Here is a 16,098-nt window from a genome sequence, read left to right on the forward strand (position 1 = left end):
GACAGTTGGGGACCTCTCCCTGTGCACCTGCTGGGTTACCTGATAACTGTGACCGTTATTTGCAGCCACTCACTAAGCAGGGATTTATTGAAATTTGACTTCTAAGGGGTAAAAAAGGGTAAAATGTTCCGCCAAGCAATCCTTGCCTGGCTGAAACAGGACATATCAGCTAGTTTAATATTAATGCCATTTTAAAAAGAAGACATTGGTCCTTGTTCAGGTTTGTTAGCAACTGGGCAAAACCATGTTGCCCTGCAGGTGGACTACATGTACAGAGAGAGTTAGATTTGGGTGGGGTGTGTTCAAACTGAAATCTGAGAGATCCATGCTTAAATTCTAAGCAATATGACTCGATTGCTTAGTAATTAAGCATGGATCTCTCCGTTTGTAGGGTGCCGGCAACAGCAATGCGCGGCCCAGCGTGTCACTATCGCCGGCTCTAGATTTGGCATGCATGATAAATCTAGTGAGATCGCTCGTATTATCGCTGGGTGAGCAGTCCCCCCCTCGTTCAGCACACATCGCGCTGAATGCTGTGTGGTCAGAGCTAGATCGCTCAGCACACCTCTTCCCCATGTGTACGGGGCTTTACATCCGCCCCACCTGCAGTGCAGCATGGTTTTGTCCAGTTGCTTTTTTGGTTTGCTTACAACTCTGAATAACCCCCATTTCATAAATATGGATGTTTATATGGGTGCAGCTATTACAATAAAGCAGAGGTTCCCAAACGCGGTCCTCAAGGCACCCCCAACGGTCCAGGTTTTAAATGTATCCATGCTTGGCCACAGGTGACTTAATTAGCACCTCTGGCAATTTGATTTAACCATCTGTGCTGAGCCATGGATATACCTAAAACCTGGACTGTTGGGGTGCCTTGAGGACCGTGTTTGGGAACCTCTGCAATAAAGGCTTAGCTGACAAAATAAAACGAGTGGTAACTGAATGACTTTGCAACCTCAGCTCACACTTTGAACCACCCATAAGCTCATATTGTTATGACTGAGGCTACTGAAAAGCTAAGAAGACTGCTTGGGTTGGAGATATTCTAGGACCAGTCCCAAAACAAATGCAAAAAGGACTGTTGAGGCACCTGACAAAAAGTTGGGAAATAACGCTTCATCACATGGATGTGTTTTCTCCTTTAAACTGTGCTTAAAAGCAAAAGAAAAATCTCTGTGCTTTTTCAAGCTCTCTCTTTGCTCTTCTTTTTTCTTTTTAACTTTGATATGGGAAAGTTAATACTGTTGTTTATAAATGTAATCTTAAAATAATAATAAAAAAGGAATTAGATGATCAATCTAATGGGAGTGATTCAATTTGCCATCTGTCAGGATCCCGATGCCCGTGAAATGCCGACGGACGGAACCATGACTGCTGGCTGGAATCCCCACTCGGGTGGTGCTCAATGTCACCATCAGAGGGGGAATATAACCCTGTGACGACCAAAGGTTGCCACTGAGCCCAAAGCGTGGCGAGCACAGGGAGCCCGCGAGGGGACACGCTGCGCTCGCTGCCGGGATCCCGACTGCCGGGATACCATACTGAATCCAATCTAGTAAGCCCTTCCTATTAAAATTTATTAAAGCAGGTGTACAAAATGCTGCTTTTATATAGCGCAACAAAACACTGCTCTACATTGGAATAATACCAAGTATAATAAATGCTATGAAAGAGCAGAACTGATGTTGTTGACGCCACTAAATATTGTAATGCAACAGGTATGAGGTTATGAAATCTCAATAGGTGCATTGTGTAATGAAAACAATGAAACTGGGTTTAAAACACAAAAATGAAAAATATAAAATCATACAGAAGGGGCTACACATCAAACCATTTAGAAAAGAAGATTTACGCCAACCATGTACCTAATGGAAATCAGGAACAAAAATGTCTCTCGCTTATTATAGCTTGGTTATTCCACACACATTGCTTAATTTATAAACTAAGCCCTAGTGGTCGTGAACCCAGCAAGTCAGTGGCTCCCAAACTTTTTTAGGCCTTGACACCCTGAACCGTGGCCTCCGCATACGTACATGACACATTTTAAAAATATAATTTTCTCATACGTCCTAGAGGATGCTGGGGTTACTTCAAGAACCATGGGGTATAGACGGGATCCGCAGGAGACATGGGCACTTTAAGACTTTCAAAGGCGTGTGAACTGGTTCCTCCCTCTATGTTCCTCCTCCAGACTCCAGTTTAGAATCTGTGCCCAGGCAGACTGGATGCACTCTGAGGAGCTCTACTGAGTTTCTCTGAAAAGACTTTGTTAGGTTTTTTATGTTCAGGGAGAACTGCTGGCAACAGTCTCCCTGCTTCATGGGACTTAGCGGAGAGAAGTCAGACCTACTTCTGTGAGTTTAAAGGCTCTGCTTCTTTGGCTACAGGACACCATTAGCTCCTGAGGGTCTGATCGCTAGGTACGCCTAGATGCTCGTTCCCAGAGCCCGCCTTTACCCCCCCTTGCAGAGCCAGAAGTCAGAAGACAGATGAGTAGAAGAAGACCGAAGACTTCAGTGACGGCTTCAGAGATACCGCACAGCAGCCGCGCTGCGCGCCATGCTCCCACACTCAGTGGCACTACGGGGGGCGGGGGCGCCCTGGGCAGCATATTAACCTCTAAAAAAGTGACTGGCAAGAGGGGACAAGGTGCTAAACCTCTGTCCAAACCCCCGCCAGTATAAAGATTTTGGAAAAATAGCAGGACTGAAGCGCGCCATTATGGGGACGGGGCTTAGTCCTCACAGCTCACATCAGCGCCATTTTCTCTTCATAGAAGCTGCAGAGACGCTGGTCCTTCCTCACACTGCTGTACAAGTAACAGGGTGCAAAACGGGGGGGCACAATGATTTTTGGTGCAATATAAGTTATTTTGAAAGCGCCTGTCTGTGTGTGCTGGGTGCACGTGTGTCGGCATGTGTGAGGTTGAAGGTTCTTCCCAGGAGGAGACTGTTAGGGATGCAGACGGCTGTGGGAGTGACCCTGTCGGCACCGCCGACACCTGATTGGGTGAATGTTTTGAGTGCTCTCAATGCTAATGTGGCTCTGATAAATAAAAGTTTGGATAAATCTGAATCTCAGAACCAGGCTTGGAAGAAATCCGTAGAGGATGTGTTGTGACAAGTCCAGACCCCCTCGGGGTCACAAAAACGTTCATTTACCCAGCTGGCAGACACGGACACTGACTCAAGTGTCTGCTATAGTGATGCCAGATTAGATCCAAAATTGGCAAAGAGCATTTAGTACATGATTGTGGCTATAAAAGGTGTATTACTTATCACCGAGGACCCTACTGTTCCTGATACTAGGGTCTGTATGTATAAAGGAAAGAAACCTGAGGTAACGTTTCCTCCCTCTCATGAACTGAATACACTTTGTGAAAAGGTTTGGGAAGATCCTGACAAAAAGTTTCAGATTCCCAAAAGGATTCCAGTGGCGTATCCGTTTCCCTCTGGGGATAGGGAAAATGGGAGTCACCCCCCCATTGTGGACAAAGCTCTATCACGGCTGTCCAAAAAAGTGGTTCTTCCGTCCCCTGACACGGCAGCTCTAAAGGATCCTGCGGATCGTAGGCAGGAGAATACATTGAAATCCATTTATGCCACCACGGGTACGCTACTCAGACCAGCCATTGCATCTGCGTGGGTGAGTAGTGCTGTCGAAAGATGGGCAGATAACTTGTCATCTGAAATAGATACCCTGGATAGGGATAGCATTCTTTTGACACTAGGTTATATCAGGGACGCTGCATTCTACCTAAAGGAAGCTTCGAGGGTTATTGGCCTCTTGGGATCAAGGGCCAATGCCATGGCAGTCTCAACTAGGAGAGCATTGTGGATTCATCAATGGAATGCTTATGCTGACTCTAAGAAAGCTATGGAGTCTCTACCATATAAAGGTGGTGTATTGTTTGGTGACGGCCTCGCTGAGTTGGTATCTACGGCTACCGTGATTAAGTCATCATTTTTACCTTATGTGCCTGCACTACAAAAGAAAGCACACCACTATCAGATGCAGTCCTTTCGGCCCAATAAATCCAGAAAAGGCCGAGGGTCTTCCTTCCTTGCTACTAGAGGAAAGGGAAAAGGTAAACGATCACCGGCCGTGGCCGGTTCCCAGGAGCAGAAGTCCTCCCCGGCTTCTGCCAAATCCACCGCATGACGCTGGGGCTCCTCTGCGGGAGTCCGCACTGGTGGGGGCACGTCTCAGGTTCTTCAGTCAGTTCTGGGCTCGTTCGGCCCTGGACCCATGGGTTTTAGAAATAGTGTCCCAGGGGTACAAACTGGAGTTTCAAGACGTTCCCCCTCGCCGATTTTTCAAATCGGCCTTACCAGCTTCTCTTCCGGACAGGGAGGTCGTATGCGCCGCAATACAAAAATTGTGTTTCAATCAAGTTATTGTCAGGGTTCCCCCGTCGCAACAGGGAGAAGGCTTTTATTCGAGCCTGTTCGTGGTCCCGAAGCCAGACTGCTCAGTCAGACCAATCCTGAACCTCAAATCCCTCAATTTCTAACTGAAAAAATTCAAATTCAAGATGGAATCTCTCCGGGCAGTGATCTCCAGTCTGGAGGAGGGGGATTTTATGGTGTTGGTAGACATACAGGATGCCTACTTACATGTTCCCATTTATCCTCCACATCAGGCTTACCTGAGGTTTGCAGTTCAGGATTGTCATTACCAATTTCAGATGTTGCCGTTTGGTCTGTCCACGGCTCCGAAGGTTTTCACCAAGGTAATGGCCGAAATGATGATTCTCCTGCGCAAGCAAGGAGTCACAATTATCCCGTACTTGGCTGATCTCCTGATAAAGGCGAGATCCAGGGAACAATTACTGCAGAACGTTACGCTATCCCTGACAATTCTGCAGCAACATGGTTGGCTCCTAAACTTGCCAAAATCACAGTTGGTTCCGACGAGACGGCTGTCGTTTTTGGGAATGATTCTGGAAATTCAGAACCTGGTCAAACTAATTCTGAAACCACCAAGAGTATCGATCCATCAATGCACTCGGTTGCTGGGGAAGATGGTGGCGGCATACGAGGCCATTCAGTTTGGCAGATTCCATGCCAGAGTGTTTCAGTGGGACCTGTTGGACAAGTGGTCCGGGTCCCATCTGCACATGCACCGAAGGATAACCTTGTCTTCCAAGACCAGAAACTCACTCCTGTGGTGGCTGCACAGCTCTCACCTTCTAGAGGGACGCAGGTTCGGGATCCAGGACTGGATCTTAGTGGCCACGGATGCGAGTCTCTGAGGCTGGGGAGCAGTCACACAGGGAGAAAGCTTCCAGGGGAGATGGTCAAGCCAGGAAATGTGTCTACACATAAACGTTCTGGAGTTAAGGGCCATTCACAACGGCCTTCTGCAAGCGGAACATCTTCTTCACAATCAGTCCGTCTTGATTCAGTCGGACAACATAACAGCAGTAGCGTACATAAACCGCCAGGGCGGAACAAAGAGCAGAGCGGCTATGGTAGAGGCCACAAAGGTTCTCCGTTGTGCGGAAAGGCATACAAGCGCTCTGTCAGCGATCTTCATTCCAGGAGTGGACAACTGGGAAGCAGACTTCCTCAGCAGACACGATCTCCATCCAGGGGGTATATTTACTAAGATGGGAGTTCTATTTAAGATGGTATGTTACCCATAGCAACCAATCAGATTTTACTTCTCCTTTATCTAGCACCTTCTAGAAGATAATACCTGGAGTCTGATTGGTTGCTATGGGCAACATCCCATCGTAAATAGAACTCCCATTTTAGTAAATATACCCCCAGGAGAGTGGGGTCTTCATCAAGAGGTCTTTGCAGAAGTGACAAGTCTTTGGGGAATTCCTCAAAAAGACATGATGGCGTCTCGCCTCAATAAGAAACTTCAGAGATATTGTTCCAGGTCGAGAGACCCTCAAGCAATAGCAGTGGACGCCCTAGTGACACCGTGGGTGTTTCAGTTGGTGTACGTCTTTCCCCCGCTTCCACTCATTCCAAAGGTAATAAAGATCATAAGAAGAACAAAGGTACAAGCCATCCTAATTGTGCCAGACTGGCCAAGGAGAGCTAGGTATCCAGATCTTAAGGAATTACTCATAGGAGATCCCTGGCCTTGTCCTCTGAGGGAGGATGTGTTACAGCAGGGGCCGTGCGTGTTCCAAGACTTACCGCCAGTGCCAGATTAACAATGGGGCGGATGGAGCTCCAGCTCCAGGCCTCCACACAAAAATAGGCCCATCATCATGGCAGCATGATGATCACTAACCACCAGCTGGCCACAACGTCAGCAATAACTCATAACTTTTAAGACAGCATTTCTATTTTTCTCACAAAATTATACAATATTTTAAATTTTTAAATATTTAGAGAGACATTGGAGCTGATAATGTTGGGGTGTACACGCCCACATGTCTCTAGCCACACCCACACAGCACTGATCACACCACTCCCAACAATAGGCCCTTGAATATTTTCAGCTCCAGGCCCATGTAGCCCTTAATCCGGCCCTGCTTACCGCGACTTCATGTGACGGCTTGGAGATTGAACGCCGGATCCTAGCCCGAAAGGGTATTCCCAAGGAAGTCATCCCCACTCTTATTCAGGCTAGGAAAGGAGTAACGTCTAAACATTATCACCATATTTGGAGAAAATACGTGTCTTGGTGTGAATCCAAGAAGGATCCTACGGAAGAATTTCAGCTAGGACATTTTCTCCATTTTCTACAAGCCGGTGTGGATGCGGGCCTAAAGTTGGGCTCCATTAAAGTATAAATTTCAGCCTTATCGGTTTTCTTCCAAAAACAATTGGCCTCCCTTCCAGAAGTTCAGACTTTTGTGAAAGGCGTGTTGCACATCCAACCTCCCTTTATGCCCCCTGTGGCATCGGGGGATCTTAACGTGGTGTTGCAATTCCTTCAATCTCATTGGTTTGAACCTTTACAAAAGGTGGAGTTGAAATTCCTCACTTGGAAAGTGGTCATGCTGTTGGCCTTGGTATCTGCCAGGCGGGTGTCTGAATTGGCGGCCTTGTCTCACAAGAGCCCTTATTTGATCTTCCATGAGGATAGAGCAGAGTTGAGGACTCGTCAGCAGTTTCTGCCGAAAGTGGTTTCGTCGTTCCACTTGAACCAACCCATTGTGGTGCCAGTGGCTACTGACGCCTTGCTGGAATCGAAGTTTCTCGACGTAGTCAGAGCTTTGAAAATTTATGTGGCCAGAACGGCTCAGTTTAGGAAAACGGAGACTCTGTTTGTCCTGTATGCTCACAACAAAATTGGGGCTCCTGCTTCCAAGCAGACTATTGCGCGCTGGATCGTCATACGATTCAGCAGGCTCATTCTACGGCTGGATTGCCGTTACCGAAATCGGTGAAGGCCCATTCTACCAGAAAGGTGGGCTCGTCCTGGGCGGCTGCCCGGGGGGTATCGGCATTACAACTTTGCCGAGCGGCTACTTGGTCGGGTTCAAACACCTTTGCGAAGTTCTACAAGTTTGATATTCTGGCTGATGAGGACCTCATGTTTGGTCAATCGGTGGTGCAGAGTCATCCGCACTCTCCCGCCCGTTCTAGAGCTTTGGTATAAACCCCATGGTTCTTGAAGTGACTCCAGCATCCTCTAGGACGTATGAGAAAATAGGATTTTAATACCTACCGGTAAATCCTTTTCTCTTAGTCCGTAGAGGATGCTGGGCGCCCGTCCCAGTGCGTACTGTATCTGCAGTTATTAGTTGTGGTTACACACATGTTGTGTTACGTTTATAGTCAGCCTGTTGCTGATGTTGTTCATGCCGTTGACTTGCGTTGTGTTGAATGCCATGTTGTACGGCGTGCTTGAGATGTGAGCTGGTATGTATCTCACCTTAGTTTAACAATAAATCCTGTTCCTCGAAAGGTCCGTCTCTCTGGGCACAGTTCCTATAACTGGAGTCTGGAGGAGGGGCATAGAGGGAGGAGCCAGTTCACCTTCCTTTGAAAGTCTTAAAGTGCACGTCTCCTGCGGATCCCGTCTATACCCCATGGTTCTTAAAGTGACCCCAGCATCCTCTACAGACTAAGAGAAAAGGATTTATCGGTAGGTATTAAAATCCTATTATAAATGTTAATTGACCTTATCTATATAAAAGGCAAATACTACTTACTCATCACAAAATCCTTACTTACAAAATCTCCTGAACCATAAGGACTAGGAACTTGAAATCTGGACAGTAGCTTGCTTTTGTGACGTAGGCACCCACTAAGAATGGATTTATCAACTTTACACCCACAAAGGGGTTAAAAGGAATGAGATGATTATTGGGAAATCCCCCCCCCCCCCCCCCCCCCCCCTCACAGAGGAGTGTTGAGATAGCCCACCCAGCCGGGGCTATAAAGAATGCATGGTGCGAACGATACCAAGTCGCAGAGGTGGGAGGACACAATGCTCTGTTCTTAGACTTCCTTGCCAGTGGTAGTTGCAGAGCAGTCCATTATTCAAATAGGGGAGCGACATCAACTGTCACCCCTAAACACTGTCAAACATCGCTGAGTGTGGCTGCCCTATTTGAATAATGGACTGCTGTACAACTGCCACTGGCAAGGAAGTCCAGCTTATGGTTCAGAAGCTTTTATGATGAGTCAGTGGTATTTGCCTTTTATATCTATAGATTTCAGATATAAGTACTTAACCAACCTATTTACAGTCAGGAGAGGATAGAGGGCCTAATTAAGCATGGATCGCAAAAGCAAAATCTTTCTCTAATGGGCAAAACCATGTGCACTGCAGGTGGGGCAGATATAACGTGCAGTGAGAGTTAGATTTGGGTGTGGTGTGTTCAAACTGAAATCTGAATTGCAGTGTAATAATAAAGTAGCCAGTATTTACCCTGCACAGAAACTAAATAACCCACCAAATCTGACTCTCTCTGCACATGTTACATTTGCCCCACCTGCAGTGCACATGGTTTTGCCCACTAGAGAAAGATTTTGCTTTTGCGATCCATGCTGAATTAGGCCCAGTGTCTCAATTATCAGAGGTTAACCTGTCACTTGAACTAGACATTGTCAAACCTCTCAGCAATAGGAGGAAAGGAGAGAGAGATATTTTGACTCTTAAATGCATTAAAGGAAAGCTTGACAGTCAGCAACTGCTTATCTGCTGTGTATAGGGGGTACCGACAGCTCCCCCAGTGACCTTAAGTGTTGTGCAAAAATATTTACCTTTTTACCTCAAAGAAGGAGCCCTAAGTAGAGCGAGAAGCTAAGCAAGGAGACCTAGGGCCTTTTGGAATAGAGTCAGCCTATCCCTGCAAACCTTACATATTTAACATATAGCGGGCGGAGCTTGGCCTGTCATCCCAGCATTTACACCACTGGGCAGGGCAGCATCAGATGTGGGATAGGGCAGAGACAGAGGAGGATTACTCTCAACGCCAACCTTTTCACAGCATCAATCCGGGGAAGGTCCGTCTGGAGGTGTGGCCTGTCAAAGATTGTCAGCGGCGGGTGGAGCATGTCCTGCTGTAAGTCTAATTGCTGATCTTCTGTTTTCATCTCTTTGTGATTATAATTGAAATTCCGTAGCGAATCACGAGTATTCAGCTCGTATAAGTATACAGTGATTGCAAAATATGCGCTACAGGAAGTGAGGGACCCGGCTTTTAACATTGAGTGGGTCCCACAGGAAGCGCTGTATCTCACTGCACCAATAGGAGACAGTCTCTCCATCCTAATTGTTCCATGGATAGGCAGATGTTGGGCGCTGACTGTGTCCCGGTGAATGGGATACCACTTTGCTGATGCTGCCGCCCAGACTGGGAGCTGCTGGAAGAGTTAAGGGTGATACACACAAAGAGATCCGTGCTTAAATTCTAAGCAATCTGACCAGATTGCTTATAAATTAAGCATGGATCTCTCTGTGTGTATGCCCGTAGCGATGAGACTCTAGATTTGGCATGCATGCCAAATCTAGTTTGATCGCTCATTTCACCGCTGGGTGACATGAGCGGCCCTCCCCTCGATCAGAACACATTGCGCTGAGTGCTGAGAGGGGGGAGAGATGTGTGCTGAGCGGTCTCTGCTAGATCGCTCAGCACACATCTCCCCCGTGTGTACAGGGCTTAACATTCATCGACAGTAGCACGGTTACCATGACAACAAGGAGCAGTGAGCGGCGTGTGAATCCCCTAGCAGCCCTGTGTGCGCCATGCCAGCCTCTGCAGCGGTGTGACACCTCCCGTACGGGGGAGATTCCATGCACAGCTCCCTGGACTGGGACTCTTCCCCCCGACGATGACTAGGACTGTCCCCCGTTTCTGGTTTTGACGTTAGAACATAATCAGAGCTTGTATTAAGTACTCCTACACAATTTTGGGATTAACTTTATGGGTTTGCTCTAATTATTCAGAAGTATCAATGGGACGTGTGTGGTTGTAATTCCGTCACTTCTTGCTGTGTGCAGGTTGGTGGGTCAGCACTTGCTGGCATGAAACATGGTATTACCTGTAACATAACAAAAGTCTTGGGGTATTTAGGACCAAGATTGCCATTGCTAAGTTGTTTCTCATAAGACGGGATGTAAAATGTAATTAAAGTACAGATCTAGAACTGTATTTAGTTACTACCGTTGTCTAAATCAAGGCAGTGTATTGTCAGTACTGAAAAGGTGTGACGTACATAGGGCCTAATTCAGAGTTGATCGCAGCAGTAAATTTTCTTAGCAGTCTGGCAAAACCAGGGGCCTAATTCAGACCTGATTGCTCGCTAGCAGTTTTTGCAGTCCTGCGTTCGCATAGTCGCCACCCACCAAGGAGTGTATTTTAGCTGTGTAAACGTGCGAACGCCTGTGCAGCCGAGCAGTACAAAAAGATATTTCTCTTTCATCCATCTGGGGGACGCTGCGTTGTTACTTGTGGGTTAGAGTGTGTGGATGGGAGTTTGGCACAGAACCTATCAAAACTAACTCCTCCCCCCTCTAACCCCTCCCATCTCCAGCCTACCACTAGATCACCTCAGTTTTAGTTTTGTGCCTGAGGAGTACAGGCACAGATTTCCTTATCTATAGATTTTAGTTAGGTTTTATTTATTTCTTTTAGATTTTTCAGCTGTACTTAGTGACAAGTATAACAGGAGTGGGGTTAGTCAGTTATACATTTTGCCCATTCCTTTTCGCCTCTGGGGAGTCACCATACTTAGGTCACTGGAGCTTGCTCATACCGGGCTCAGATCCGAGGAGGCAACAAATCTGTCAAGGTAGGACTGTCACAATCTGTAGGCAGAGGTGGGCGGCTACCTTCCTAAAATTTTCAGTAATTTCCCCCCCCCCCCCCCCCCCCCCCCCATTTGTGCCTCTCCCCTTCTCCCTCTCATATGTGTGGGGGGGACGGTTTGACAGGGGGAGGGGGGTTTATATACGGCAGCACTAGTGGACGGGATCACTCAGATCACCGCCGCTAGTTTGGCATGAACAGAGCGCTGAGGTACCTTCACGGAAGGAGACGTATAGCGCGGTGCTGGCAGCACTAGCGGACGGGATCACTCAGGTCACCGCCGCTAGTGTAACTGAGCAAGGTCCCTTCACGGAAGGGGACGTAGGGTGTTCAGGTTACTGAAGGGTAGCGGTAGCCGCGGCGAGACGCAGGAGGGGAGATGACGTCTTCCCGCCTTGCATTCCCGCCCTGCAGCGCCTTCACGTCCGCCGTCCTCACTCTGTGGGGGCGGGACCCAGCTTCAGGCGCCATCTTCTTGTTTGCTGCCGGAGTGGAAGCGGGGGACGCTGTGCTGACCGCACTGACAGGATCCAGCGTCTCACCCTGTATATATCACAGGCGGGGAGCAGCATAATAGCAAGTATTGCTAGGCTGTTTATTTTGTAGAAATCTGATTAATTTTACGTTATTCTAGTACTCACACTGTGAGCTTTACAGGAGGGGTACACTATATTTCAACATATGTAGAAAGTTTTTTTCTGGAAACATTATATAGAATTTTCCTGGTTGTTTGGTTATTGTTTATTTAATAAGTCACTGATAGAAAATAGCAATGGCCAGTAAGCCAGACAAACCTGCTAAAGAGAAGACCGGCTCAGCTGTATATTTTGCCTGTTCTCAGTGTGGTTCAAAGTTGTCAAAGGGTAGCATGGATCCTTCTTCGCTCTGCACGGCATGCTCCGTGACACCTACAGTAGAGCAGCCTAGTGTATCAGCGGATCAGTCAGTCCCTCTATGGGCCAGGAACATGGCCGATGCTATTGCTGATTTACGTCAATCCCAGTCAGGTGTTGATTCTGGTCAGTCGGCTATGGAGCCACCTTGGGCAAGGAATATGGGTAAAAGTATTGCAGACTTAACACAGTCTATTAACAAGATTGTGACCGCTTCAAGTTCAGCGGCCGCTAAACGACAGCATCCGTTGCCTGCTATCACCTTCCTAAGGGAGGACTGGTATCCGCTCCTCTGGAGGAGGGTGAACTGGAGTCTGAGTGGGAGGAGGCTTCCGCCTGGGAAGAAGAGGAATTATCTACAAGTTCAGGTGTCAGATTATTGATTGAGGCCATCCGTCAGACTCTTAATCTTCAGGATTCGGCGGAGGCGGAGACTTCGTTAGGCTTCTTCAAGCGTCAGAAAAGACAAGTAATAGTCTTTCCATCTTATACTCATTTCGCAGACATTTTGAAGGAACCTTGGCTTAAGCCAGATTCACGATTTCAGGCTCCTAAGAAATTAAGATTTTTGTATCCTTTTGCAGATGAAGACACAAAATTCTGGGAAACTGCTCCGAAAGTTGATGCTCCTATTTCTCATTTGGCGAAGGCTACGGTAATTCCTTCAGTACAATCAGTGACATTAAAGGATCCAACAGATCGAAAGATTGAAGCTATTCTTAAATCCATTTTTGCTTTATCAGGTATTTCTCTGCGTCCAATGCTTGCTAGTGCCTGGGTCCTTAAAGCCATGGATGACTGGTTGGCCCAGGTGGTATCTGGCATGCAGTCGGATGACCCATCAGAGGCTATTCAGTTGGCTAAACAGATCTCTGAGGCTGTCACCTTTATTGGTGAGGCCTTGCTAGACTCTGTCTCGCTACAGTCACGGGTATCTGCTCTGGCGGTTGCAGCGAGGCGTACGCTTTGGCTTCGTGTTTGGAACGCTGACTCTGATTCAAAGCAGACATTGACAGCGGTTCCATTTGAAGGAGAGTTCCTCTTTGGTTCAGAGCTTAAGAAAATTATCTCTGATACTACGGGTGGTAAGAGTCCGTTTCTTCCAGTTGCTCCTCAGAAGTCAAAAACGAATAGATTTCGGTCCTTCCGTACTCAGAGTAGGGGCGGTTTCCAGTCCTTTCTAGCCTTTTCAAGATTCCCACGTAGAGGCGTGTACCGTGGTAGGGGCGCACAGGCACCTCGCAGAGCGTCAGTCAAGCCTGCCGACAAACCTGCAGCATGACGCGAGGACTCCGCCGGAGGGATCATTGGTGGTGGGAGCAGTTTAAGGAGGTATGGCTCCTGTCGCATCCGGATCGGTGGGTGACTGGAGTCATAACCCGAGGTTACATTTTGGATCTCGAAGAACCTGTTCCACACCGTTTCTTCATCACTCCTCTTCCGATCGATCCCTCCAGACGACAAGCAATAATTCAGGCTACTTCCACGCTTTTAAAACAAGGAGTAATTCATTCAGTTCCCAAAGCTCAACGCGGTCAAGGGTTTTACTCAAGTCTTTTTCTAGTAAACAAACCGGATGGTTCATTTCGACCCATTTTAAATCTAAAATGCCTGAATCCTTATCTTTCTGTCCAGAAGTTCAAAATGGAGTCGATTCGTTCGATCATCGCAGCCATGGACCAGAGGAGTATTTGGCATCTATCGACATAAAGGACGCTTATCTCCACATTCCAATTTGGTCGGGTCATCAATGTCTGTTGAGGTTCGCACTAGGGCCTTGGCATGTCCAGTTTCAAGCTCTTCCTTTCGGTCTTTCCATGGCCCCTCGAGTGTTTACAAAAATATTGGGTCACGTGGTGGCGGTCCTCAGAGGTCAAGGGATGAACATTACTCCTTACTTGGACGATCTACTACTAAAAGCTTCCTCGCCGGAACTTCTTCAACAGGATCTACAACGCACCACGACCACTCTGCAGTCCTTCGGATGGATTGTGAATTTCCGAAAATCTTCCCTGACTCCCTCTCAGGAGATAGTGTTTCTACGTCTACTGTTCGACACAAGGAGTCAGAGGGTTTTTCTGCCTCAGGACAAGATTCAGGATCTCAGGTCCAGGATTCGCTCTCTGTTGCAATTGCCGAGGGTATCGGTTCTCAGATGTATGCAGGTGTTGGGCAAAATGGTAGCAACGTTCGAGGCGGTACCATATGCCAGATTTCATGCTCGTGCCCTTCAGTCGCAGATTCTGGGCTCTTGGAATCAGATGGGTCTGCATCTGGACTTGCAATTATGCCGTCTGTCGGTTCAGACTCGACAGTCTCTACTTTGGTGGCTTCACAGTCCCAATTTAACCAAGGGAGCACCGTTCACGGTCTGGGATTGGATGATGGTCACCACGGACGCCAGCCTCACCGGTTGGGGGGCGGTGTTTCAGTCTCTACATCTCCAGGGGCTTTGGAGCGTTCAGGAATCGAAGTTACCGATCAACATTTTAGAGTTAAGAGCAATTCGGTACTCTCTGGTTCAGATACAGGACAGTGTCAGGGGTCACCCAGTACGCATTCAATCAGACAACGCCACAGCAGTAGCTTACATAAACAAGCAGGGAGGAACTCGCAGTTGGAGAGCCATGAAGGAAGTCACACATATTCTACAGTGGGCGGAGAGGTGGATTCCGACCATATTCGCAATTCACATTCCAGGGGTAGACAACTGGGAAGCAGATTTCTTAAGCCGTCACATGATACATCCGGGGGAATGGGAACTTCATCAAGAAGTCTTTCTGACCCTGGTGTCTCAGCGGGGAACACCCGACATCGATCTCATGGCATCCCGCCTCGACCGAAAGTTACCTCGGTACGGCTCTCGCACTCAGGACCCTCAAGCAACGCTAATTGATGCATTGACAGCCCCGTGGCAATTTCATCTCGGCTATGTGTTCCCTCCAATTCCCTTGATATAGCGTCTTCTTCAACGCATCCGCAGAGAAGGTCTACCAGTCATTCTTGTAGCACCGGACTGGCCTCGACGTCAGTGGTACACTCTTCTTCTTCGCAGCATGGTAGTCGGGGAACCGTTCCGTCTTCCTCTACGACCCGATCTCCTCTTACAAGGTCCTTGTCACCATCAGGGTATAGATCGTCTGGCTTTGACGGCTTGGTTCTTGAATCCAACATTTTAAGAGCTAAAGGCTTATCTCGACCAATGGTAAAAACTATGCTTCAGGCTAGGAAGCCTGTCACTTCTCGTATTTATCACAGGGTATGGCGTATTTACATTGCTTGGTGTGAGAAGCGTGGGTTGTCCCCGCACCTCTTTCGTTTACCTCGTCTGCTGTCTTTTCTCCAGGAGGGTCTGACTAAAGGACTTCGTTTGTCTTCACTTAAGGGACAGGTTTCAGCACTGTCGGTACTGTTTCAAAAAAGATTGGCTGTCATTCCGGAAGTTCAGACTTTCCTTCAGGGTGTACTCAGGATTCAGCCTCCTTTTGTAGCTCCGGTTCCACCGTGGGATTTAAATCTGTTCTTCAGACTCTCCAGAAGCCTCCGTTTGAACCTTTAAATTCTGTTGAGTTACGCTTTCTTACTCTAAAAGTGGTTTTTCTCTTGGCCATTGCTTCGGCTAGGCGTGTTTCTGAGTTAGCAGCGCTTTCTTGCAGACCACCGTTGTTGGTTTTTCACGACAATTGAGTGGTTTTACGTACAAAGCCTTCCTTTTTGCCTAAAGTTGTGTCGGTTTTCCATATGAATCAGGACATTGTTCTTCCGGCGTTTGTTCCAGACTCTTCTGGAGGGGATTGCCATTTGGCTTCATTGGATGTTGTTAGAGCATTACGCATTTATTTGTCCCATACAGAATCTATTCAGCTTACGGATACCTTATTGATTTTGTTTGCTGCGCCCAAGCGTGGCTGGCCGGCCTCTAAAAATACAGTGGCGCGCTGGGTTACTTCTGCTATTAGGCAGGCTTATGTTTTC

This window comes from Pseudophryne corroboree, chromosome 3 (assembly GCF_028390025.1).
Source record: "Pseudophryne corroboree isolate aPseCor3 chromosome 3, aPseCor3.hap2, whole genome shotgun sequence".
Taxonomy (NCBI): Eukaryota; Metazoa; Chordata; class Amphibia; order Anura; family Myobatrachidae; genus Pseudophryne; species Pseudophryne corroboree.